General features: G+C 40.3%; 1 long non-coding RNA gene across 1 annotated transcript in view; it reads right to left on the reverse strand.

Annotated features, from left to right (window-relative positions):
* The window catches only part of LOC123746763 (uncharacterized), a 248,519-nt gene that overhangs the window by 13,534 nt on the left and 207,914 nt on the right, over nt 1-27,071 (reverse strand). Inside the window, exons 5-9 of the long non-coding RNA XR_006771557.2 lie at nt 21,828-21,916; nt 21,128-21,297; nt 20,615-20,711; nt 20,390-20,523; nt 19,983-20,093 (exon numbers count right to left, since the gene is read on the reverse strand). This is a non-coding gene — a long non-coding RNA (uncharacterized lncRNA). The remainder of the gene's footprint in view (nt 1-19,982; nt 20,094-20,389; nt 20,524-20,614; nt 20,712-21,127; nt 21,298-21,827; nt 21,917-27,071) is intronic.

Here is a 27,071-nt window from a genome sequence, read left to right on the forward strand (position 1 = left end):
ACCATTGAGGGCAACAAGAAAAAGAATAGTGCTCAGAACACTACCTTGGGGCACACCTTCGTATTACTAAAAAGAGGCAGAGAGAGCAGTACGAAGCCTCACCCGAAAGGAACGACAGGGGGAGAGGAAGCTTTGGACAAAGAGGGGGAGATTACCACGAAGGCCAAAAGAATGAAGTTGGGACAGAATATGGTATTGCCAGGTTGTGTCATAAGCCTTTTCCAGGTCAAAAACGACAGCAACAATGGTAGTCTTCGCAGCAAAAGCAGTGCGAATATAGACCTCCAAGTTCACCACGACATCTGTTGTGCTACGGCACTTGCGAAAACCAAATTGAGAAGGAGAGGGGCGGTGATGGTGTTCCAAGAACCACATCAGATGAACATTTATCATACGCTCAAGCAGTTTGCAGACACAACTCGTGAGGGCAATAGGCCAATAGGCCAAAAGTCCTTGGGGGAGGTCCCGAGAGATCCCGGTTTCCGAATGGGAAGTACAGCGGCATCACACACAGAGATCACACTAATGTGATGCATCAAATGAACAAATCCACAAGGGCTGTGACGAGGATTTGAACCTGTGTCCGGGAGCATCCCAGACACTGCCTTAACGACTGAGCTACGACAGGGTTAAAAGGGTTGAAACCGAAGTTCTGCTGAACTTACTGGATCCCGTAGCCTCTCCGAGGCACAAGCCAGGCTTTTACACAACCGCCACCCCCCCCCTGCACCCGAGCTATGTCAATAGGCCGTTCTCCCTCTTCGCCTTTACATCATCACACAGTTTTTACATCTAATCACCAGTTTTAACTTTCTAGATACCAGGGAAGCCATTGATCTATAATCTGATCAGCAATCTATTCTTAAGAACGCTTATCAAGTGCAGTAAAGCGAGCTTATGTACCCAGTCTCTCACCACATTTTCTCCATTATAATCCTCATCCTAACAACCGCTACAAGAAGCCATCCCACAAGAAATTATATAAGACACACAACCAACATCAAGGCTGCCAATTCCCCATAAAAATTTATAGAGTCCGGTCTCAGCAAGACATCATCTGGCTACCGTCAGATAGATTCCGGTTTTCAATTCAAGACAAGTTACTATTTGTTTTTGACCGTAGATTGCCCAATAAGCATGCTTTATAACATTAATACTTCCATATATAAAATTTGAGCCATTAGGCAGCGAAGCAACGCCTCATCATCTAGTGAGTTCTGACAATCTTTTCAGTGAATGAACCTCTTTATTGCTGATTATTCATATAGTCACAATACTCCTATCTTGTGTACATAATTTAGTATAACTCATCATACCTATTGATGAGTTATACTAAAATTGCCTATATCCATTAATCTTAATTTATCTAGTTTATTTTATTGCATATAATAATTTTCTTATGCACATTTCCATATACCTTTGTGTATTTATACCTTGTGTGCAACAGCACAGATATTCCTAGGACTCTGCTAGACTGTACAGTTCCGGTCCTAGATCATGTATCTTACCACTCCTAGCAGCCATACAGCTGTTTTATCATATCCTTCTAAAAATTAAAAGTTAAATGTGTGGGTGTAGCCGCAGGTATACCATGTTCTGCAATTTATGAGCCACATCAGCCATAAGGACCCTGTCTGCAACAGCCAATTACCAGTATCAAGGTTACAGAGGAGTGGACTAACAATCACAGCATAGGAACCTTGCATTCAGCCGAGCGCTTTTGTTTTGCACTTTACAACAATTACATATTTTATTTTTTTTTATTTTTAAGCTACTTGTACAAAATTTTTGGTCCTATGTAAGTCTCCTCGTGCATTTAATCCCGGTATATTCCCCAACAACACTTACCGATCACCACCACCTCTCCTCCGCCTTAGTTCATTCCTACAACTCTGTTAGTATCAGTTCAAATCCTCTAAAATTTTAACCAATTACATTTCTAATGTAGTAAAATTAAACAATTTACTTACTGAACTCCAGCTAATGTTCCTCACCTTACTTTACTCATTTTACTTCATTAGTATTCAATCCATTTTTCTCGAGATTTAAGACCGCTACATTTCGTACATAGTAAAAAAAGATCAAAGCAATTACCGAGCTCCAACTTCTGTCCCCCGCCTTACTTCGTCAAACTTAGTATTTCATATAAAGACCAGTTTATCAAAGTAAACATATCCTCAATACTCTTTGTTTACTTACCTGTGTAAATAATCACTCACCAGGTAATAAATATACCATATCTCCCTCACCCCCTTATCTTCCCCCTCCCTGCACCCTTATCTTCCCCTCCCTCACCCCCTGCTCCCCCCCCCCATCTCACACATTCCCCATCTTCACCTTCCCCACCCAACCCACCCTCCCCAAATTAAACAAAATACAGCTATTATCCAATAATCTTAGCATATTTGTGTATTCTCTCTTTGTTCACAACGTGTTCTCTGTTCAACTTTTATACTCATTATTCATTTTCTCTGCAAGTTCAAATCATACTTTTTGCCTGTTTCTCCGTGTTCATCACATTCTTTCATGTTATCCTCATGTTCTGCAAAACAATTTCACAGCATGTTCTCTGTAAGTTCAGTTCATATTCCCCACATACTCACTGTGCTCATCGCATTCTCTTCCATGGGTTCTGTGTTTTTTGTCATATTCTCCAGGTTCTCAAAGTTCTTCACAAATTCATTGTTCATTCTTCGTATACTCTGTATATTCACTTTTTCATGTTCTCTGCAATTTCAATTCATGTTCCCCACTTGATCATCGTGTTCACCGCACTCTCTTACATGTTCTTTAAAATCAAATGTACAATTGTTTCTTCTGTTCAGTAACTAGTTCTTTATCAAATATCATCATCAATAGCATTACAGTTCTCCCAACAAAGTACTACAAAGTATTCATTTAGTCAGTCACTCACCCAGTTTTATTTACAAGAAACTATGTCAATGTATTTCTTTATAACTTATTATTTTAACCAACACTCTTCTTAACTAGTATTTTCCTTTATTCAGTAACAAATTTACCAAGATATACTTTTCTTGACGTTTCTAAACTAAAATTATTCGTCAAACAACTGAAAATAGTCACGTTTATCATCTTGTCATTTCTTATTTAAAATAACACTTCTCTCAACTGAAAACAGTCAAACTAATCTTTCAACACCGTTCTCAAAATAAAATAATTATTCATTCAACTAAAAATTGTCAAGTAACTTCTATCAACACTTTCTTCAGTACTATTATGTTTCATTCAACTTTAACAAATAGTCAAATACATCATCTTTATGTCATTTCTTAACTAAAGTTACTCTCCAATACATCTTTATGCATCAATGACACGCTCAAAAGATATCAAAATATTATTCTAGCTATCATAGGTATTCTCATAGACATCAAAAATACGATTCAAACCATCAGAACTTAGTTTCAGGGACATCATAAGTTGTTTTCAGAGTCATCAAAGGTAATCTCTAACTCACCTTCGTTCATCAAATAAACTTTCTACCACATCTTCAAGCATCAAATAAACTATCTTCATAATAAATAAAGACAAATTCGAGCATCAAAACAAAACCCTCTAAAACATATTCGCTTTTTTTATGATTCTCCCAAAAACTCCAAAAATACGTTCCATTATCATTTCTATTGTCATTTGCACTCTTTAACGCAACTTAATATACAAAAATTATTATGTGATGCTCAAAGAAGAACTATAAACTCTCAATTTTAACAAACGTTCTTCATTCGATAAACAACTTTTCAAGGGCTACTTTTTAGGACATTTGAACTAAGACACAGCATTATGTAGCCTCAAACAACTTTAACTTTATATCAAACTAAACATGGCAACTTTATGTACTAATAAACTTACACTTCAAGTAAAAATGTTGAAAATAACTTTCTTTTATGTTGTTACAGTTTTCACTACAACATTTTCAGTCAAAAACTCGTTATAACATTTTATACGTAACAAAATATGACTCTTAGGTAACTAGCACACAGTTTTGTAACAAACTTTCATTTCTGTTTATTAATTTCATTATTGTGCTAAAATATATTTTCTTAGCCACTTTTTCTAAAACTGGTCTCTGGACATCACTGCTTAACCCTACCATTGAAATGATAAAACATGCTATCTTTAATAAATATCCCTTGACACGCATAAACAACCATTTGAGAAAATAACCCTTGAAACATATAACACCTATATAGAATAATTTCCCTTAAATGCATAAACACCCTATCCTTAAGAAAATCATGTGAAATGCAACAAGTGTATTTTAAACACAGATTTATAAACATGAAATGTCCTGAAGAAAAGCATATATACATATCAGATGTTAAATGTACTAAGATTATATGTAAAAGACTAGATGTCTTAAACAGACTTTCCTATAAATTATTTGAAAATTATGTGGAAAATATATTTAAAGGTTAGGTAAGGGTGTGTTAGGCTAAGATGATCATAAAATGCATAGTGGATAGTGTGCAAAGGCAAGTATACGGGATTAAGAAGAGGTTAGGTTAGGGTTATTGGGAAATTAAAAAGAAGGAAGCTCAAACAATACTTTAAAAGGAATAATAGAGATTGAAAGTAGAACAGAGGGAAAATGAAAATAAGATAAGTTGATATCCTTTACATAATGTTCTTAAATTAGTAAATGGGTAAGAATTTCTCAAAGTGTCTAAGTGTGTGCGAGAGTTGTGCTAGTTTGTCTAAGAGTGAATATGATCCGTGATACCACATAAAGGTAATAGACTATTGACTCATTTTATACAATTTTATGCAAGTTGGAGAAAGTAAGTTAATGAACTGAGTGGGTGTGTAGGTCTGTGTTTGCTAAAGTTGGTGTAAGTGAGTAAACTAAGTATTTGTGTACGTTTGTAAAAGTGTCTACGTTAATGAACAGAGTATTTGCTTAAGTTGTATAAGTTTATGCCAGTTTGTAAGTGTAATTGTATGTGTACATGAGATTGTGACATATATATGTATTGTGTAATTATTTATGCAATTTATGTAAAAGTCTGTGTGTCAGGGGGTATTTTATGCAAGTCTGTATATGTTTAAGAATGAGATATTTAAGTTCAGGTTTATAACCAAGTGTAAAAGAGGGTGGTCTGTTTAAATAATTGAAGAGTTGATGTTTTAGAGAGAGAATAAAACGAGTCTTAGATTAAGTTGCATTGTGTAGGAGAGGGAAGGTAATTTAAGTTCTGTTCAGTTATCAAGTTATTTAAGTTTGGTCATGTTAGGATGGGTAACTTACATCAGGTATGGTTGGTTAGGTAAGGGAAGTTACGTTGTGTATGTTAGGCTACTACAGATAAATCAGGATAGTAAAATTACATTACGTATGCTACGTTATGTACTTTACATCAGGTAAGGATGGACAAGTTACCTCTGATAGGGAGGAAATAGGCAAGTTGTACAGGTATTAGGATAGCCCAGTACATGTAAATCAGGTTAGGTTATGTAAGTTAATAAGTTTGGTTATTGAATTTACGTCAGGTAGGTGAGGTATAGTTAAGTTACATTACGATAGCTTAGTAGTGTAAAGTGAGACGTAGACCATCCCAAACCCGAGGAGAATCTCGGGGGGGGGGGGTGGAAGGAGGGTGAATGGGGCCAGAGGTTCATCAACAAAAGCAGAGAGAGAGAGAGGGTTAGGGGGGCAGAGGGGGGGGGGGGGATGCTCAACACATGAGGCGGGACATGTGTTGTCTCCCCGGGATGTTGAGGGTCACTGAGGGTAAAAGGGGGTGGTGGGAAAAGGGAGATGACAGTGTAGATGGAAGTAGTAAGGAAGCAGGTGTGTAGGAACAGGTGTGTAAGATGAATAAGTACGTGTAGAGACTGTAGAGTTAAGTACATATATAGATTAATAGTTGAAATCATAGTATGTAGGGAAGGAGATTGCAACACAATTTAAAAAAAACTGAGACACTTTATCATAGCACGTAGCCTTTCACCCTGTAATCGTAGATACCAGCTTTGTTTCGTTTTAAATGGCATACATTGACAGTCTGACCCCCACTCCACCACAAAACGCGTCATTCATTCTTTTAAAGTTTCGCCTCAGCGATCCGGTTTAAAGGTCTCAACATACAATATCGTTCTTTCCCCAAAGGGAAGCCATGATCCCCACATACAAATTCAGTCAGTCAGTAAGTGTTTACTGAAAGTGGTAAACATTTGCTAGTTTAAATTTTTACATCTTACACAGCGTTCTGCTGACAAAAATAAATATCATTTGAAATGTAAGCGTGTCTACTCAATCTCCCTGACCTTATTTCCAAAAAATGTGGGAATCTTAGCATTAGCGCAGTCTGCCAAAGTCAGGTCTCACAGCAGGTGTCTTTACTGAACGTGGAAATAATTTCATGTGTGCACATTTTTTAGTTTAGTTTAAAGATTTTTCAAAATGTAAAAATGTTTCACACATTCAGTAAATACTACTGACACTGGCTGAGTGACTATCTGTCTGCTTTTACTGTGTTTACTGAGTGATGACTTTTACTTGATTTGATTTATTATAAGAAATTCAAGACTGGTCATGACGGACATTACTCTTAAGTGTTTAATAAAGAATCTCAAACCCATAGAAGGTGAAGGGTGGAGGGGGCGGGGGTTAGGGGGGGTGGGGGTGTTGGTATGGTCATCCCCAATACCTCACCCTTCTCAGTACACCTCAAACCACCACCCCCAAATGTGTGTAATGACAAAGCTCCTGGGCTTGATATAAAAATTACATACATTCATTCAGTAGTGGAAAACACCTACCTGCAAGTCTACTAGTGCTCCTGCCTCCAGGAGAGTACAACTAGGCGAGTACAACAGTCTCCCCCACCAACTCCTTGTGTGTCACCCACACTTCGTGCCCCATTGCCAAAACCGTTTACCTTATCACTCTCCTAGACCTGGGGTTCTCACTTGGGGGGGGGGGGGAGGGGGGAAACCTCCCCTCGCCCAACATAGGCAATCTCCTTCCCTACATACTATGATACTATGATTTCAACTATTACTCTATATGTACTTAACTCTACAGTCTCTACATGTATTGATTCATCTTACACACCTGCTCCCTTACTTACTCCTACTACCCTGTCATCCCCCTTTTCCATCACCCCCTATTACCCTTGGCGACCCTCAACGTCCCGGGGAGATGACACCTCTCGCTTCATGTGCGAGCATCCCATCCCTTCTCACCCTCTCTCTCTACCTTTATTGATGTACCCCTGCCCCATACACCCTTCTTTTACACCCCCCCCCCCCGAGACCCACAACGTCCCCGCAACAGGACCCATCCCAATCTACGGACCCCACACACACTTTTTGACAGACAGATTTCGATACCTGAGATTCTCCTTGGGTTTGGGACGGTCTAAGTCTCCCTTTACACTACTTAGGTTAATTCAGGCAAGTAAGGTTAGGCAAGTATTGGTAAGTTGAATTGGGGGTAGATAAGTTATGATAAGTTACATTACGGTAGGCTAGTACAGGTAAGTCAGGTTACGTAGGTTTATGCAGTTAAGTTCAGCTAACATTTTTTGATAAAGTGACAAAGAAACTATATTTAACAATAATTATTCAACAGAAATGAAAGTTTGTTACAAAAAGGTGTACTAGTTACTTAGAGAGTCGTATTTTTGATATATTAAATGTTATTAATGATTTTTTGACTGCAAATGTCTTGGTGAAAGCTGTAACACTATGAAAGTCAGATATTTTATGCATTTTTACTTGAAGTGTCAGTTTATTAGTACATCAAGTTGCCATGTTTAGTTTGATATAATAAAAGTTGTTTGAGGCTACATAATGCTGTATCTTAGTTTAAATATGTCTTGAAAAGTTGCCCTTGACTACTTATTTATTTAATGAAGAGCACCGTTTGTTACATTAGATACTTCATTTGATGCTTAAAGAAATTCTAGAGTAATTATATTATATAAATTCGCATAAAAGAGTGCAAATGACAATTCAAATGATCTTGGAACGTATTATTGCAGTCTTGGAGAGGTTCTTAATAAAAACGGGTGAACATATCTAATCGATTTCTCTCTTCATGCTCGAACATGTCTAATAAATTTTATTGGATGCACGAAAATGTTTGAGAAAGTTTCTTTAATAAACAAAGGTGAGTTAGAGATTACCATTGATGACTTTGAGATTAACTTTTGATATGTCTGAGAATAACTTTTGATTGTATGAATAGTATTTTTTATGTCTCTGAGAATAACGCTGATAGCTAGATGATTATTTTGATGTCTGAGTGTGCGATTGATGAATAAAGATGACACGGGAGTATCATTTGACGCATAAAGATGTATCGGAGTGAAACTTTACTTAAGAAATGATGTAAAAATGATGTATTTGACTATTTTTTTAAAGTTGAATGAAGCATAACTGTAGTTAAGAAAGTGTTGAAAGAAGTTACACTTGACAATTTTCAGTTGAATAAACAACATTTTTAGTTTAAGAACGGTGTTAAAATATTCTTGTCGCTATTTTCAGTTCAGAGAAGTGTTATCTTAGTTAATAAATGACAAGAAAAGATGATAAATGTAACTATGTTCAGTTGATTGACGAATAATATTAGTTAGACATGATTGTCTTGGTCAATTTGTTACTGAATAAAGGGTAATACTAGTTAAGAACAGTGTCGGTAATCAATAATAAGTTGGTAAAAAATAATTATTTGATAAAGAAATACATTGACATAGTTGATTGTAAGTAACACTAGCTAACTAACTAAATTAAATGCATACTTTGTAGTACTTTGTTGGGAGAACTGTTATGCTGTTGATAATATTTGATAAAGAACTAGTTACTGAACAGAAGAAACAATTGTACATTTGATTTTAATGAACATGTAAAGGAACGGTGAACACAGCGAACATGCAGGGAACATGAATTGAACTTGCAGAGAACATGAATTGAACTTGCAGAGAACATGAAAAAAAATATACAGGCTTTACAGAGAATGAACAATGAACTTGAACATGGAGAATATGACAAAGAACACAGACATCATGAAAGGGAATGCAATGAACACGGAAAAAAAACAACAAAATATGATTTGAACTTGCAAAGAACAAGAATATTGAGTATGAAAGTTGTACAGAGAACGTGCTGTGAACATGGTCAGAATACACAAATACAGTAAGATTATTGGATAATAGCTGCATTTTTTAATTTTGGGGAGGGAAGGAGGTATGGGTGGGGAAAGGAAAGTTGGGGAATGTGCGAGAAGTGGGGGAGTAGAGTGGTCGGGGAAGATAAGGGTGCGAGGAGTGCGGGATATAAGGGAGGGGGACAGTACAGGGCGAGGAAGATAAGGTGTGATTATTACCTGGTGACTGATTATTTACACAGGTAAGTAAACAAGAGTATTGAAGGCGCTGATATGTTTACTTTGTTAAGGTGATAATATTTCATATCAAGACCGAACACAGCCCAAGTTTGATGAACTAAGGCGGGGGAAAGGAGTTGGAGTTCAATAATTGCTTTTATCTATTTTACTACGTATAAATTACAGCGATCTCAAAACTCGAGGAAATCAATCAGATACTAACAAAGTTAATGAGTAAAGTAAGGCGAGGGACATGAGCTGGAGTTGGGTAACTAAATTGTTGTATTTTACTACGTTAGAAATGTAACAGGTTTAAATTTTTAAGGATTTGGACTTATTCTAACGGAGTTGTACAAATGAACAGAGCCAGAGACAGAAACTGGAGATCAATAAGTGTGTAATTTTTTTACTACATCTGAAATAACCATTTTAAATCTCGAGGAAATTGATCGCATAATGGAGTTGTGAGAGGGAACCAAGGTGCTGGAGCTCAGTAACTAAGATTCTTGCATTTGACTATGTCTGAAATACAGATGTTTTAAATTTCAGGGAACTTGAGGGGTTAATAACAGTTGAAGAACTAAGGTGGAGGACAAGAGTTTGGTAATTGCTTTGATCTACTTTACTATGTCCGAAATATAGCGGCTTTACATTTCAGAGGGTTGGACTGTCAGTATCAAATCTTTGGGAGTAAACTAAGGCGGGCGGACGGGAGCTAGAACTCGGTAACTATATTTGTTATTCTGTTACAAATATGACTTAAATTTTAGAGGATTTGAACTGATAGTAGCAAATTTATAGGAATGAAGTAAGGCGGGGGACAGGAGCTGGAGCTCGGTAACTAAATTGTTGTATTTTACTATGTCTGAAATACAGAGATTTTAAATTTCAGGAAACTTTATGGGTTAATAAGAATTGTAGAAGTAAGGTGGAGGACAAGAGCTCGGTGGAGCTCGGTATTTGCTTTGATTTATTTTACTATGTCTAAAATAAAACGGGTTTAAATTTCAGGGAAATTCAATCGGTTAATAACAGAGTTGTGGGAGTAAAGTACAGCAGAAGACGAGAGCGATAACTCGGCAACTCAATTTTCTTTTATTACTATGTTCGAAATAACTATGTTTTACATTTCAGGGAAATTGATCGGTTAATAGCGAAACTACACTTATAAATGTATAGAGTTGGGCCCAAGAACTAACTTCTGATAATCTTTTAAAATATAACTGCTTTAGTCTGTAGTTAATTTTCTCCATAAGACCACATTAAGACCTCAGAGACGACTTTTCCTCTTAATTTCCGCCATTACGGTTATCCCCTTCATGGCAGTGGATTCTGCCCCTTCCTACCACGTTGTACACAGTATGCTCCTCTTCAACATCAAAAACCGAGAGTCATCCATACTGAAACATTTTGACCATGGACCCCCCCCCCCCCATCCCTTCCTATCCCACGAGAGCTCCCCGCCGAGGCTTGCCGGCTCACATTTCACCACCAGCTAACGACCATTACTCTGCCGGCTTCTCGTCCCAGACCCCGCTACCTCACCTGTCTAATGTCAACATCCGTATATATAAGCTTCCGCCGGTGGCATGCAATGCCAGACCACTTCTGGTGCTCGTTTGGTCCCTACGACGTACGACAAAAGGACGCTCCGAGCATATTTAGTGTAGTCACAGTAAATTTATCAATAAAGTTAAATAAAATATTCTTTTGCCTTTTTTGTGTAAAGCCAAGTGTTTCTGGGTTTTGGTGGTGTTATTTGTTTGATATTATATTATGTATCTATCATTTTGAGTTTAGGTAAAGTATTTCAATGTTCATGTTTCTTGTTTCTCCTAGCAAACTATTCACTCCGTAAAGAACATAGGCATTTTTTGTTAATGTGTGTTTGGCACACAACACCAGCCAGGATAGTAGCTGCGTTATCACCGACACGTCACATTAATGGGGGATCCTGTCCTAGGAGCCTTGTATCAGGTAATGCTTCTAGTGCCTTTGCTTTAAGCTGTGTTTAGTTGGTTTACTTGGCTTTAACACACATTTGCTTTCCAGAACTTTTTCAGTACTTTCTTTGTTAAATAATGCTTTTTACATTTTAAGTGTAACAATTTGTGACTTGTTTATGAGATTGACTTTAAATTATGTGATGTTTTATGGGAAAATTCATACTTGTAATGGTTAGTCTAATAAACCTTAGTTATATCCTGTTTACCCACTGTACATCTCATCCCTATATAAGTTTCTCACTCGGATATCATATCCCCTTGAGTACTTTGGTCTGTCTCTGAACTATTATATTCAACTTTGCATGCGGACTTAGGAGGACATGTCGGATTTTTGTTTCCTTCGCATCCTGGCTTCACTGTACGTTTGGGACAAGTACAACAGTTCTCGTCACTGTGTTGACACACTCTCCACCCATAAACTTTGTTCAAATTTTGTTATTATTTGCCAAGGTAGGAAGTTTACCGTCTTTTCCAGAGCACAAAGATTTGAAACTCTGCAATTAATTTCCTAGCTTTCAGGAGGAGATCTCTTGCCTTTATCCTCATCATTTATAGAGTAACGGGTATAGAAATCCCTACATTCTTTTGTAGTACCTCGAAACAATTGTATTTCACATTCTACGACTTGATCATATTAACCAATTAATCTCATATGTACGTTACCTTCTAATTGTAATTTTACCACACAGCATAGTTACGAGTTGCCAATCCTATCACGTCATCTTTTGTCAATCTCAACCTCACATTTGGTTCACTTACAGAAGGACAATCACATTATTATCTAGTTTTGTACTTATCCACCATGTTCCTCCTATCAGCCTTCAGGTCCAGCCCAGAGGAGGAAATTGGTATCCTCATTCAAGCCACCAAAGCTATGTTGATGACAATGATTAAAGAGTATCATCTCACATCCCCCCTATGGAGCCAACAAAACTGAACTCCATAATTTATTCCTTAATCATTTGGCAGATACCGATCTTATCACTTCAGAGATGAAGGAACAACAACAGATTGCCGATAAGAATGCACTCACCGTTATGAGGCTAAAGATCGAATTAGCCCGCATGGAAGCAGAGGATAATGAACAAAAACTTGTGTCAAGATTGCACGATGCCGACCTGCGTCGTCAAGAAGCTGAACTCCAACGTGAATGCAAAAGGGAGCAAGCTGCCCTTCAGAAAGAACAAACTCAACTCCAATGTGAACACGAGAGAACAAAGCTGTCCTCGTGAAAGAACAAGCTGAACTCCAACGACAACGAAAGAATTATCAATTTCGGCTTGAAGAACAACAAGAGGCCTTGGAACACCAACGTTAACGAGAACAATTTCAGCTACAAGATCAAAAAGCCTCCCTAGCTCTCCGTTTGCAGCAAGAGAACGCTGCCGCTGCTTTTGAGCTCCGACGACATGAGCTTCACCTTGAAACAGCCCATGTCACTCTGCACCAGGAAGCCAAAACTAACCTCCTGGTACGTTTTATTGTGTCTCACTGTATAAAATTGATGCCACCTTTTGGTTCAATGAGGTGGATGCATTTTTTTTTTTACTAATTTTGAAGCTTTAGCTAACCAACTCAGCTGGCCTCAAGATCAATGGTCGATACTCTTCCAATCCCATCTGACAGGTTGAGTTGCCTTGACCCTCAGTTCTCTTGCCACCGAGACTGATTACCACATGTTGAAACAAGCTGTTCTAGATGCCTATCTGTTGTCAGGTGAGTGCGTCAAACATAGATTTCGAGATTATCTAAAGTCCAGTGCCACCACTTATGTAGAATTTGCCCAGAATAAAACTAAATATTTAATGAAATGCCTAAATTCAGCCCAGATCACCACCTTTGCAGATCTGATCAGCCTCATCCTTATGTTAGAGTTCCCTTCGTCGTGTGCCAAACCACATACATCATTACTTTTCAGACAAAGGAGAGACCAACATTAATTAGTGCGCACAGTTGGCTGATACATACAGTTTAATCCACAGATCATCCCAATAGTATGCCAGTAAAGCATCTTGGTTCACCCCTGCTAAAGTGAGTTCTGCTGATGTAAATTACTCCCTCTACTGTCGCTACTGTAAGATGTATGGACACACACACAATTGAAAAGTGCACCAACTCTCATTGTAAAACTAGTAACGATTCACATAAGCCTAAACTATCACCACCTAAGCCTCATAAACCTGTTATGCATACCTATGTTCCAGCTTCCGACCTCTCTCTATTCCACAGACATCTGTATTCTGCAACTGTCTCTCTACCTACTGTGGGGATACTGAGGAAAGGGTCCAAGTGAACACCTTGAGGGACAACCGCTACTCTACAAAGCATACTCCTGAAAGCTGCTGCACCAAAGTTCACCAAGACTGGAGAAACCGTCCTCATCACCGACCCCACTGCAGCCAACCCATACCCACTCGCTAGAGTCCACCTGGATTGTTCTCTCGAACGTGGAGAAGTCCAAATTGCCATTAGGGAGTAGCCTGTCCCAATGCCAGGAGTTCAACCTCTCCTGGGCAACGATTTGGCTGAGCAACAAGATTCCACGAACCTCAAAATATGTTACAAACCCAAGGTATGTGACTCCTCTACAGAAGAAAACCCTGCAATGAAGCATGTCACAGAGGAGGTACCAGGTATTTCCCAGCCAGTCTTAGTGACTACTCGTACACAAGCCGCTCAACGACAACCAGTAGCTCTAGCTGTCCCTCAAGATCAGCAAAGCCTCCCAAAGAATCTCAACTTATTGGGGTACCGTAAGTTACAGCAAACTGGCTTATTAACTCCCTTGTTCTTTCAGGCTCAAACTCAGACTGATTTCATACCTGGTTATTTTTTAATTGATAATCAATTTCTATATTGCAGATTCAGACCCACCAAGTTGAAGGACGACGATTGGGCTAATGTTAATCAGTTGGCAGTTCATACATCCTTAAGAAAGGATATTCTTAATTTGGCCCAGTGGGCCATTATGGCTTAAATAAAACTTACCATGCGTTATTACAGGATTATTATTGGCCACGCATGGCTCGTGACGTGAGGACCTTCGTGAACACCTACCATACATGTCAACTGGCAGGTAAGCCTTATGCTCTGATACCCAAGGCGCAACTAATTCCTATTCCTGTGCCTTCACAGCCGTTCAGCAAACTCATCATAGACTACATCGGACCTCTGCCCTGGACCAGCTCAGGCAACCTCAACATCATTACTATCATGTTTCCTACCACCAGGTTCCCTATAGCAGTTCCCATCAGTAACATTACGGCTGCTACCGTTGTTAAGCATCTCTTCAAGATCTTCACACAATACGGATTTCCCTTAGAAATTCAGAGCGATTGTGGCACCAGCTTTACCAGTGACTTGTTTAAGAACACCCGAAAAGAGTTCAACATCACACAGGTACTGTCTTGCCCATATCATCCTGCTTCACGGGGATCTCTAGAACGTTGGCAACTCTCAAACCACTTTTTAAAGAAATTTGCAAAAGCACAGAAGGATTTGTATAAACAACTCAACCTTATTATGTTAATTTTCAAAAGTCTTCCTAACGAGTCTCTTGGAGTATCTCCTTATGAGATGCTCTATAGCCCTAAGTGCTGTACCCGCTCTAAAAGCATTTAAAGATTCTCTGACCTCTAACACCTTCAGTGATTCGTTTAATGTGTCTCAGTTTCTTAAAAACTTGAGGCACACCCTTGAAAGAATACATAAGAGTACTATTAGTACGCCAATGCTAATTTGTCAACATCTCAGAATAAAATGAAAGCACTTGTCGATCAACATACTAAAATCAGATTATTCAATACTGGAGACTTCATTTTGGCCTACTTTCCTATCCCAAGCTATCCCTTTCAAAGTAAATTTTCAGGTCAATACCGCATCAAAAAGAATGTCGGAACAACAATAACAACATTCTAAAGACACTACATCGGCGGCGTAAGACATAACTCTGCCACATCAATCCTCTCAAGCAGTACCAAGGTAATCCTCCAACTGTTTTGATGTCCGTATCCACCTTCACGGATACTTACACTCACAGTGATACCTACCCTGCTCCTCTTACTAACTGCAGTGATTCCAACCCAGTGATCTCTAACTCCAAAATCATGAAAGATCTTCCTAAATATTTACAAGATTCTAACAATGCTCCTCTCATCAATCTTACCAACATTCAGCATAAGCTAAAATCATTACTCTGTACTAATCCCATTCTCGCCTCGCCAGATGTAAAGAAACCCTTCGTCCTCAAAGTCGATGCCAGCAGCACCAGCCTTGGGCAGTGTCCTGATTCTACAGTGAGAACACCAGATCTTGCCCGTCAGCTACTACAGCTACAAGCTGACAGTACCTACTCAACTACAGTGCAGACGAAAAGGAGATACTAGCCATCCACCTCTGATTACAACACTACGTTCCTTATCTGCAAGGTTATCATCCCATCTTCTTTGATCACAATCCTCTTCGGTGCTTAAAGCAGGCCAAGTTCTCCAACCAACGATTACTTCGCTGGGCCTTGTACCTGCAGAACTACATCTTCATCAAGGGCTCGGACAACGTCGTCGCAGACGCACTCTCCCGACTAAACCAAGTGGAACCTTCCCCTTTCAATCTCAAATACGCATCAGCATCTTAGACGATAGGAAGAGGCTTTGAGGAAGAGCTGTTGCGGCTATCCCCTGCATAGCAGTGAATTCTGCCCCTTCCTACTACCTTCTACACCAGTATGTTCCTCTTCAACATCAATTACCATCAGTCATACATACAGAAACGTTTTGACCATGGGCTCCTTCCCCCTCCTTCCCTCCCACGAGAGCCGCCCGCCGAGGCTTGCTGACTCGCAATTCACCCCCAGCTAATGACCGTTACTCTGCCGGCTTCTCGTTGCACACCCCGCTACCTCTCTTGTCTAATGTCACCATCCATGTATAACGTACAAGTTTCTGCCGGTGGCATGGAACGCCAGACCACTTCTGGTGGTCATTTGGGTCTCGTGTATCTTCCCTCACTCGACATGCCTATGACGTGTGACGGAGGACTCTCAGAGTCATTGTAATTACTGTACAATCACGGTAAATTTATCAGTAACGTAAAATAGTCTTTTGCTTTTGTGGAAAGCCTAGTGTTTCTGAGTTTTTGGTGTTATTATTTGATATTTTATGTAAGTTTATCATTTTGTGTTTAAATTATTTCAATGTTCATGTTTCTGGTTTCTCCCAGCAAACTATTCACACTGTAAAGGACATATGCAGTTAATTTTTGTTTGTTTGTAATGTGCGTTTGGCACACAGCACCTGACAGGACAGTTGTTGCGCTATCATCGACACATCACACCCCTGTAAGAATTCATTAACAAACTCCTAATAAAACTACTCTATGAAAATGAGAACCCTGAAACATTTCCCGAAAAATGCACTCTTAGCAGCGCCAATTAAGTCAGATCCTGGGACTCTTTTAAAGGGTACAACTTAGCGGCGCTATTCTAAAAAAAAAAAAAAAAAAAAAAAAAAAAAAAAAAAAAAAAAAAAAAAAAAAAAAAAAAAAAAAAAAAATGCCGCCGCTAAGCTGTACATGCCATTTATCCATCATAACCTAAGGGAGGCCCGGGGGGGGGCTCACAAATCATCTATCATACCCAAGGAGGGCTCACAAATCATCTATCATACCCAAGGAGGGCTCACAAATCATCCATCATACCCAAGGAGAGCTCCCAAATCCTCCTCCCTTACATAGCATTAAGAAGATTAGTCACTAGCACAATAAAAATTAAACAAATTCCGATTTGTTGGCTTTATATAATATACAAACTGAACACAACATCGTCCACACACAAAAAAAATAAAAATCCCCTATGTAAACCGGATTAACATAACTCAGCACACATGATATTATATTGGAAACAATGAAGATTCTAACACCATATTAAAAATAAACAACATTTTTGAATTTTTTGTCAATGCTAATGGAGTATCGACAAACTACTATTCTATCTTCACCCCCCCAAAAAAAGCCAGGATGTACATTCGTCAAATATAACATTTCTCCAAAGTCAACCAAAGCGCTTCATCGTGCCAAAGAGCCCTACATCACCATGATGTGACTGGTGCTTCACCACAGTCCCGAGAGACACGGCAAGTTGACCACTATACACACGTAGTACACATATACACTATATGGAGTCATGTGTATGACTCCATACACAGTTTCAAATGTAGATATGATAGAGCCCAGTAGGCTCAGGAATCTATACACCAGTTGATTGACAGTTGAGAGGCGGGACCAAAGAGCCAAAGCTCAACCCCCGCAAGCACAAATAGTTGACCACTATCACCCAAATATGTCCTCTCTTGATCTCTTCCAATTCCTTCAATTACCCAGCATTCCTATATATATATCTCTCGCGTAATGTAAACATCGCGAGCGAAATAAACGGCCAAACATCACACTAAAGGCGGTGCATGTTCTTTGTAATAATAATATATCAATAAATGCTGTTTGATGTAATATATACGTTGGTTATATAGTATACAACCATCACTCTCTCTAATGAATACATAATGAACATCACGTAAAATACTGGTAAACAAATAACCTCCCTGCATGTTGCAAGCTGAACGTCTGCACCAACTCACCAATTTTTACCTATCTCGGCTTCGATTCTGTAGAGCATTTAATGCATTGAAAATGAAAGCAAATCAGGGAGCTGGCAGCAAAAACCACGCAACCTATTAACTGCCGTTTCAAAATACACGCTGATTCGGACATGTTCAATCCCCAAGTGTCCCCCCCCCTCCCCATCCCCCCTCGTCATGAACGCCAACGCATCCTCTATTCCAACTCCCGCTCAAATTGCCTTTCATTAAAAATCATGAATATAAAAAAAAAGATGCACTGGGGAAAGCATTGACGTGAAATTTGTAAAGATATCAATGCAAATCCCATTGCATGACGTCACCAACCACAGTACGCTAATCCGATACAGCCATCTTTTTTTTTTTTAGGCTACTTCGATAATCCACACATTATATTTAAGGCACAACAACAACCAAAAAATAATTGCATCGCATATTGCAATGATTAAACACTCAACGGGATTAGAACAAACCTGTTACACAGTTCCAAGTACAGTATTAAATGCAACTTAAAGAAATGACTTATTATTTATGCAACTCGGACAGCACTAGCCAATGACCATCCAGGGGATCAGACAGCCAGCCAGATCAGCCAGCCAGCCAGATCAGCCAGCCAGCCAGATCAGCCAGCCAGCCAGATCAGCCAGCCAGATCACTCAGCCAGCCACATGTCTTACACGTGTAAGCCAAATGCCGGATAATTAAACGCTCTTTCCATTTGACCTTATTATTTGACCTTATTTGACCTTATTTTCCTTATTTGACCGTAGAGGGCTTGCACAACCTGTCAATAATGACAATTTCCTGTACTTCATAAATGTGATGAGCGTGCATGTCCAGATTAATGTGCACGACTGTTTTGCATTGACCCCTTCTCCAGGATTATATACTCCATTTTTAGACATTTCTATTAAATACAGGTAAATCCTCTGTAAACTCTTCAGAGGCCAAGTATGATCCAGACGGATAGGCAAGTTAATCCAAAGAATTATGTCCCTTTCCAATGAGATTAAATGTCACACATCAATTTTCATTCCCTACAATGAAATCCATTCTAGACGAAATATAATTCAAGCATAATTTATGTGCTTTAAACAGTTCACTACATGTATACAACAAGGTCACAACGAGAACCAATGCATTCCAATTCCAGAGTTTTGGATATGGGGGAATGTAAAGTCATGAGGAAAACATACTCGGCCTCATGGTATGCGAGGAGTAAAGGAAAGATGCCCAACCGCTTCGACAACTGCCTTTCAAACCCCAACCCTACAAGAAATGATACCGTCCAAATACCAGCCATTAGACGCACATCTGGATAGTTTTTTTTTAATAGATAGCGTACAGGATCCTCCCAACTGCAAAGGCAGTCATGGGGGGGGGGGGTATTTAACAAACCTTCATTTCAAATAATGAGCCATAAATAACTGCCTAGTCTTACCAATTACTGATTCAAATCCATTTTAATTTTTTATTTTTAAAAACAACAATATGATGAAGTTAAATTCCACTGCATTGTCTATAATTATCAAAATGCACCAAAATTGGATTATATATAATAGAACAAAACTATAATTGCAATTTCAATTATTAAATCTCTCGATAGCGATGAACAACTCTTATGAAAACCTCCACCATGCTATAATCTCAAAAACGTCGGCCGTGTTAAACTTCACATTATAAAACTAATACGTTTTAATACCTACAAAAATCTGGGATACCAAAAACATCAAATTTACAAGATTCCAAAACCCACACAAAATTATTCGATTTCCCTTTATTCTTTAACGCCATTTCGAGAATAACTTATGATGAAAGGCCAAAACTTTATATATATTTAAATTGTACAAGCATTATTAACCAACACTAATGGACATTTTCAAACGACTTATCGAAAAATAAGAGCAGCCAATGCTATTTCTCGCTAAGCTAATTAATGACAAACGAAATGCTGGTAATTTAATTAATTAGGCAAGGTAATTATGTACAGAAACCACTTACTTTCCAGTCACAGCATTTTGAAGGGATATGTGGACAAGGAGCTCGGATACCAAGATGGAGTGAACGAACGGACACCATGCCACTGAGACCATTGGGGGATCGAACATCGACCTGCAATGAACAATACCATTGCTGTACGAACCCGTTAAAATGGACAACTAAACCATCCATAACCTCACCTACGTTAGACTAGCAGAGAGGTGAGGTATTATACTGAAAGAAACTAAAAAATCTAGTCTCTCTCTAGTTCCTCAAAATGGTTAACAATTCACAATATTTATCAAACTACAGTAAGTTGTCTTCACTAATATGATAAATGGCACAGTTTATCTAACTACATTATGACTATATTCTCAAATAATTTTACAGGTTTCTACTCTTTAGATAAGGGTTTTTTTACACATTACATATCAAGGACATCTTGCTGAGCAGTCAGGCACGTGGTTCCACCGGTCAGCGTTGTCTAACTCACGTTGACCGTCATCATTAGGTCATTTGGAGTTGCTGCTTGAGCGGTAGTTGCTGCTCGTGCCGACTGATTCTTAAAAACAAAAACAAAAAAATTGTCACTAATAACTCAAACTCAAGTTGACTGTTCAATTTAAGTTGAATTTATCATTCAATGTACATACTCGTTTAATCCTTATTAGCGTAACGTCGTAAGTTTCTTCTTCAGACCCTCCGGCCAAAGTCGCAGACAGGTAGTAAGATCTCCACACACACAAAAATCTGGGAGAGAGTTAAAGACAAAGACATGACAGTAAGCAAATCACACACAATATCTATCTATCTCTGTGTCTGTCAGTCTGTCCCACGCGCGTACACCAGTTGATTAACGGCTGAGAGACGGGACAAAAAGAGCAGAAGCCCAACCCCCTCAACCCCGCAAGAAATTTTTTTTTAAATTTCCTGAGTATACACAAAACTCCTTTCCTTACTAGCTACAACAAGGGGGTGAGCTATAGAGTAAAAAATTGCAGGATGTCCAGCTTCTCTAATACATCTTATCACACCAATAGATCCTGCTGCTCTCAGGAAGGGGACGGAGGGATGGGGGAGTGGGGGGTGTTGAGGGGCCAAAAGTCTGCAGTAGCGAACCTGCTTCTGTCAGGGGCAATGGGAGTTAAGAGTCTGCATTAACGCACCTTGCTCGATGATGAGCAGACAGCTAATAAGGTTTCCAGTCCCATCACGGAGCTGGACCAAGCGACGTGTAGCTTCCAAGGCACCACCTCCTCCAACTGGTTCCTTCGCGTCGCGTGACATTCGCCGCGTCATCTTCGCCTTGAACTATATGTTTAACACTTCTCTAACCCTGTCCATGGAGGACAGAAGAAAATGTATATACGCTGGTTAGCATTGTAAATGTGTGGCCACGTCTGTGGTAGAAAATAATAAAATAAAATAAAAATAAAATCTTTGTAATGTCGCTGCTGTGCACAGGGCCATCTTTAATAATTAAAATGTTTATTTACCAACTTAAGAAAACTCAGTTTAGCAGGACTCCCCTTACTTCATTATATTCAATGAAATGAAGTGGTTACATGCAGATTGATTGATTGATGAAGATTAAGCCACTCCAAGAGGTGGCACGGGCATGGATAGCCCGTAAGGTGCGTACAATCTCGAGCAGTCCTAAATAATGGCTATGATCGGGGATGACCCAATGTGAGTTTTTTACATATTGGATCCCTGGTATCACGTTCAATGATTGAACATGCTACCAGGGATGTACAATCGTCGATTCATTCCCCCTCCCTACGAATTCTCAAGGCAAACAACTGAGGTAATGTAATTACGAGAGCGGTAATTAATGTAATTTAACTTGTCAGTCTTACTACATACCATTTGGAAGGGATAAGACGAGCTCGAACAAGAGGGAAGGGAAGGATTTGTTGCCTAACCCTTTGGCCCACCAGGAATCGAACGCAGACCTGCAAGAACGAGGCTTCGACTTTTACCGATGAATTCTTGTGGACGGACGACCCGGCGACCGACATTCACTCAAAATATAATTAACTTAAGCTCATCACGCTAATCTGTCCGGCTACACTATGCACCAACTGGTATGCTTGATAATTAAGGACTCATCCCTCTCTGAAAAGGCACTACTGTATAATTAAAGAGCAATCTGGGGACCTGGAAAGGCAAATTAAATATTACGCAGTTCATTCCTTTCAGTCATATAATTGAATTCAAGAGCATTTTCGAAAAATCTAATCTCATTAATATATATTTATGGCTGTGACCATCTAATATATACACACTACATGACATTTCTCAAACTAAATTTGCTAACTATAATACCTACTAAACATAAATTAAGCATATCATTTAAAATAAATTAACCGTAATTTTCGTATTAAATTTGACATTAATATCATCTATAAAATACGATACATGTCTCTCCTAGGTTCGAGTCTAAGATTGGAGGCCAGACATTTAAGGTTAACCTCACCAAACTTTGCAGGATGACTGTTGGGTGGAGGGGAATGGTAATATGGGGGGGCCAGAGTTGGTTTCCATGCCCTCCCCCTTTCATACCAAATTTTAACCTTGCTAGATACCAGACTCCATTTTTCTCTGAGGATGGGAGAGGCTGGTATAGATACCAAGTGAAGTCCACGCTTATGTCAACCGCGCTTACATTTACAACGGTCCAACTGGTTGGGCACTAGTGCTCTCCTCCCTATCGCAAAACCTTATCATCCTATCCCATCAAGTGTTATATGGTCGTAAAGGCTCGGCACTATCTCTTAGTAATTACCTTACCCTCCCTTCCCTTCCAGTTGCAAGCCGGTTAACAAGAAACTGTGGTGAGGACGATGAGTCCCATTAACGTGGCTTTACATATGGTGACCAAGACACACACCAGAAGATGAGGAGATGACGACTTTTCGGTCCGTCCTGGACCAATATCAAGTCAATTGTTTCGGTAATAGTCCAGGACGGACCGAGACGTCGTCGTCGTCGTCTCCGCATCTAAGGTGTGTGGTTTGGTCATCGACAGTGTGTAGAGGACAGTGTGTAATGAAAATGGTAACAGCGAAGATGGTGGTCAGGCATTGGTAATTATCAAGAGGAAAGCGCTAAGCCACTACGACACATGAAGGGGATACGAGGACCTGCATAAAGCGAGGCCGTCTTAGTACCGACCAGTCCATCAGATTGTGTGTAGTGGAGATGGCTACAGTGAAGATGGAGGCCCATATGTGTAGTGAAGATGGAGGCCCATGTGTGTAGTGAAGAAAGCCAGACCATTATCGAGGTGGTTTTAAGCTGATATGGTATGCATACGGAAGGGATACGAGGACAGGCTAGGAGCTGGGATAGGGGGACGTGGGGGGAAAGGAACGGTGCACAACCACTGACCGTGGATTATCAAACGCCCATCTGTTGTAAGCGATCAGGCTGTGTTACCCGAGGAACGCCGGTGAGCCAAACTAGTATAATATGACAGACTACAACGGCTACCTGGCGTCACTTGGGTGACGGACGCTGCCACATCTTTAGTACTCGCTTTAACCTTTTACCTACCCTACCCCACCCTTCTGCCTCCTGCCCGACCCTTCATCCCTGTAATTTGGGTAAAGACTACTGTCTTATTTAGCACGATTTAGAAATTAGGAAGACATTTTATGCAAGGGGTGGGGGTGGGGGGGTGTGGGAAGTCTTGAGGCTCGACCCTCGACCGTCCTATGACCATTCCTTGAAAAATTGGTAAGATTTGTCACAAGCACAAGTTCCCAATCTCGAACAGAAATAGACAAACAGAAACACTGAAAAACACACACACAAATAGTTTTAGACTGTTTAAACACTAAATATCCATCACCATCATAAATGTCCATCACAGGTGGAAGCTGAGTATCCAAATGAGCCACAGACACATTAGAAATAACTTTTTCAGTGTCAGAGTAGTTGGCAAATGCAGTAGGAAGTGATGTGGTGGAGGCAGACTCCATACACCGTTTCAAATGTAGATATGGTAGGGCCCAGTAGGCTCAGGAATCTGTACATCAGTTGATTGACGGTTGAGAGGCATGACCAAAGAGCCAAAATTCAACCCTCACAAGCACAACTAGGTGAGTATTAGCCCCCTTCAGTGGGTGGGGGGGGGGGAAGGGGAGATCCTTAGGGGCTAAGAGGATGGATATCATCAGCGGCGGCAGGCCCCTCCCCTGGGCCGACGGGAATTGCGGGCCCCACGGGACTGCTGTGCTCTACCACCCTGTCAGGTCGCACCTTAAGGGGCGGGGGCTCGGGCCTGTAAGAGCCAGCCCGAGGGAGTCGTCTTCGGGTGTGCCGGTCCCAGGGACTTGAGGGACAGAGGTCGGCCACCAGCAACGATGGGTTCAACCCTGGGAAATTAGGCCACACACTGGTGCTTGAGGCAGTGAATCAGACACTGTCTCATCAACTTGTCATTGTACCTGGCGCCCTCGGGGTCAATGCCCAGACACTAAGAGAAGAAATGTAGACATTTACATACCACAGAGTCTATCACAGATTAAGAAAATAATTAGAAACAGAGCAATGCAAAAGATGTACAGTGACCACAAAACAGCAGTTGCAACATCAGGATCTGCGGGTTGGTACAAGAATTCAACCAACTACGAACTACTTAGTTTGATCAAAGGGAGCAGTAGAGCAATAGAAGTACATTTACATCGCATCAGGCTTGGATACCCATGTGCATGGGAAATAGGCTTACAGGCTCCGGAAGATGAGAGGAAATGTCAGCACTGCGGAGAAATGCCCGACAGACCACTGGAACATTATCTAACACAGTGCACAGTTACAAACCCATTAAGATTTCAACTTAGATTCAACAGAGCAGAAGAAGTTGTTAAACACATATGGCAAAATCTTACTGAAGCGACCATACGAGTCATAAATACTCATGCTCCGCCCAAGTCAAACAGAAACAAATAACACTTAGTGGGCCAGCCAGAGGCTTAAGGCCCGAGCAGGAATATCTCTGAAAAGAAAAATGCCCAGACAAAGGTCAAAGGCATTAGCCAGGGCATAAAGGCTGCAGCTAGTGCTATCACCCTGTCTCTCAACACTGACCTTTTTAAGGTATAGTGACCTGGACAAATTGGCGCAAATCCCCAGGATAAATGTTTTGACAGAGTCCCAAACTTCTGTATTGTAGGAATCGTAAATTTTGACTTGTGATGTATGGGTAGAGAAGGTGTTGGAGACGGTGAGCCAATGGACGCCCCCGAGGGCCCCATACTGGCTCGTGGCCTGCAGAAACTGTGGGTAACACGTGTTGAGGACCTGGACCAGTGGGCCACAGGGGCCCCTAAGGGAGCAGGGGCAGAGTAAAGACCCCGGCTGCTGAGTACAGCCCGTGCACCTCAGGGAAGTAGCACCGTAACAGATCCTGTCCAGCATCCATCGACAAGTCACTCAGCATCTCAACATCTGTGATCTCTCTCTCCCCCTCGGGGCAAAGTATGGGTAGAAGGCCAACTGGGGTCCTTGTCGAGGTGCGGGAAGATACCTGCTTGATGGGGTTCTGGGAGTTCTTCTACTCCCAAAGCCAAGCTTGACTTGAGAGAGTTTAGTCCACCAGGCTGTTGCTTGGAGCGGCCCGCAGGCCCACATATCTACCGCAGCCCAGTTGGTCCCGCACTCCTTGCAGAAAATTATCTAGTTTTCTCTTGAAGATGTCCATGGTTGTTCCGGCAATATTTCTTATGCTTGCTGGAAGGATGTAAACAACCGCGGACCTCTGATGTTTATACAGTGTTCTCTGATTGTACCTATGGCACCCCTGCTCCTCACTGGTTCTATTCAGCATTTTCTTCCATATCATTCACTCCAGTACGTTGTTATTTTATTGTGTAGATTTGGGACCTGGCCCCTCCAGTATTTTCCACGTGTATATTAATTGAAATTTCTCCTGTCTCCTTTCTACTGAGTACGTTTGGAGAGCTTTGAGACGATCCCAATAATTTAGGTGCTATATCGCGTCTATGCAGGCCGTGTATGTTTTCTGTATGCCCTCTATTTCTGCAATCTCTCCTGCTCTGAAGTGGGAAGTGGATACTGAACACAACTCATGACGGGACAGCACAAGTGATTTGAGGAGTACAACTATTGTGATTGGATCCCTGGATTTGAAAGTTCTCGTAATCCATCCGATCATTTTTTCTTGCTGACGCAATATTTACTTGGTTATGCTCCCTAAACGTTAGGTCGTCAGTCATCGTTATTCCCAAATCCTTTACATGCTCCTTTCTTACAATGGGCATATTTGATTGTGTTTTGTACCCTGTATTATGTTTAAGGTCCTCATTTTTACCATACCCGAGTACCTGGAATTTATCACTGTTAAACATCTTATTTTCTGTTGCCCAGTCGAAAACTTAATTAATATCTGCTTGAAGTTGTTCAATGTCCTCAGTAGAGGTAATTTTCATGCTGATTTTTGTGTCATCTGCAAAGGATGATACGAAGCTGTGACTTGTATTTTTGTCTATATCTGATATAAGAATAAGGAAAAGCAGTGGAGCAAGGATTGTACCCTGAGGTACCGAGCTTTCTAAAAGCGCTTGGACTCGATTTTATATGATTGACCGTTACTCTTTGTGTTCTGTTCGACAGAAAACTTAGTATCCAGCGCCGTACTTTACCGGTTACCCCCAGTGACCTCATCTTGTGTGCTATTACTCCATGGTCACATTTATCGAATGCCTTTGCGAAGTTCATGTATACCACATCTGCATTCTGCTTTTCTTCTAATGCCTCAGTGACTTTGTTGTAGTGATCAAGTAGCTGTGAGAGGAACGATCTTCCCGCTCGAAATCCATGTTGGCCTGGGTTGTGAAGGTCATTGGTCTCCATGAAACTGGTAACCTGACTCCTAATCACTCTCAAGTACTTTTAATATGTGGGACGTTAGTGCAACTGGTCTATAATTCTTTACCAATGCTTCGCTCCCGCGTTGTGTAGAGGGGGCTATGTCTGCTGCTTTAAGCACATCTGGTCTCTCTCCCCATGTCCAAGCTCTTCCTCCACACTATGCTGAGTGACTGTACTACTGGCACCTTGCATTTCTTTATAAATATTGAATTC

This window comes from Procambarus clarkii, chromosome 93, assembly GCF_040958095.1.
Source record: "Procambarus clarkii isolate CNS0578487 chromosome 93, FALCON_Pclarkii_2.0, whole genome shotgun sequence".
NCBI lineage: Eukaryota > Metazoa > Arthropoda > Malacostraca > Decapoda > Cambaridae > Procambarus > Procambarus clarkii.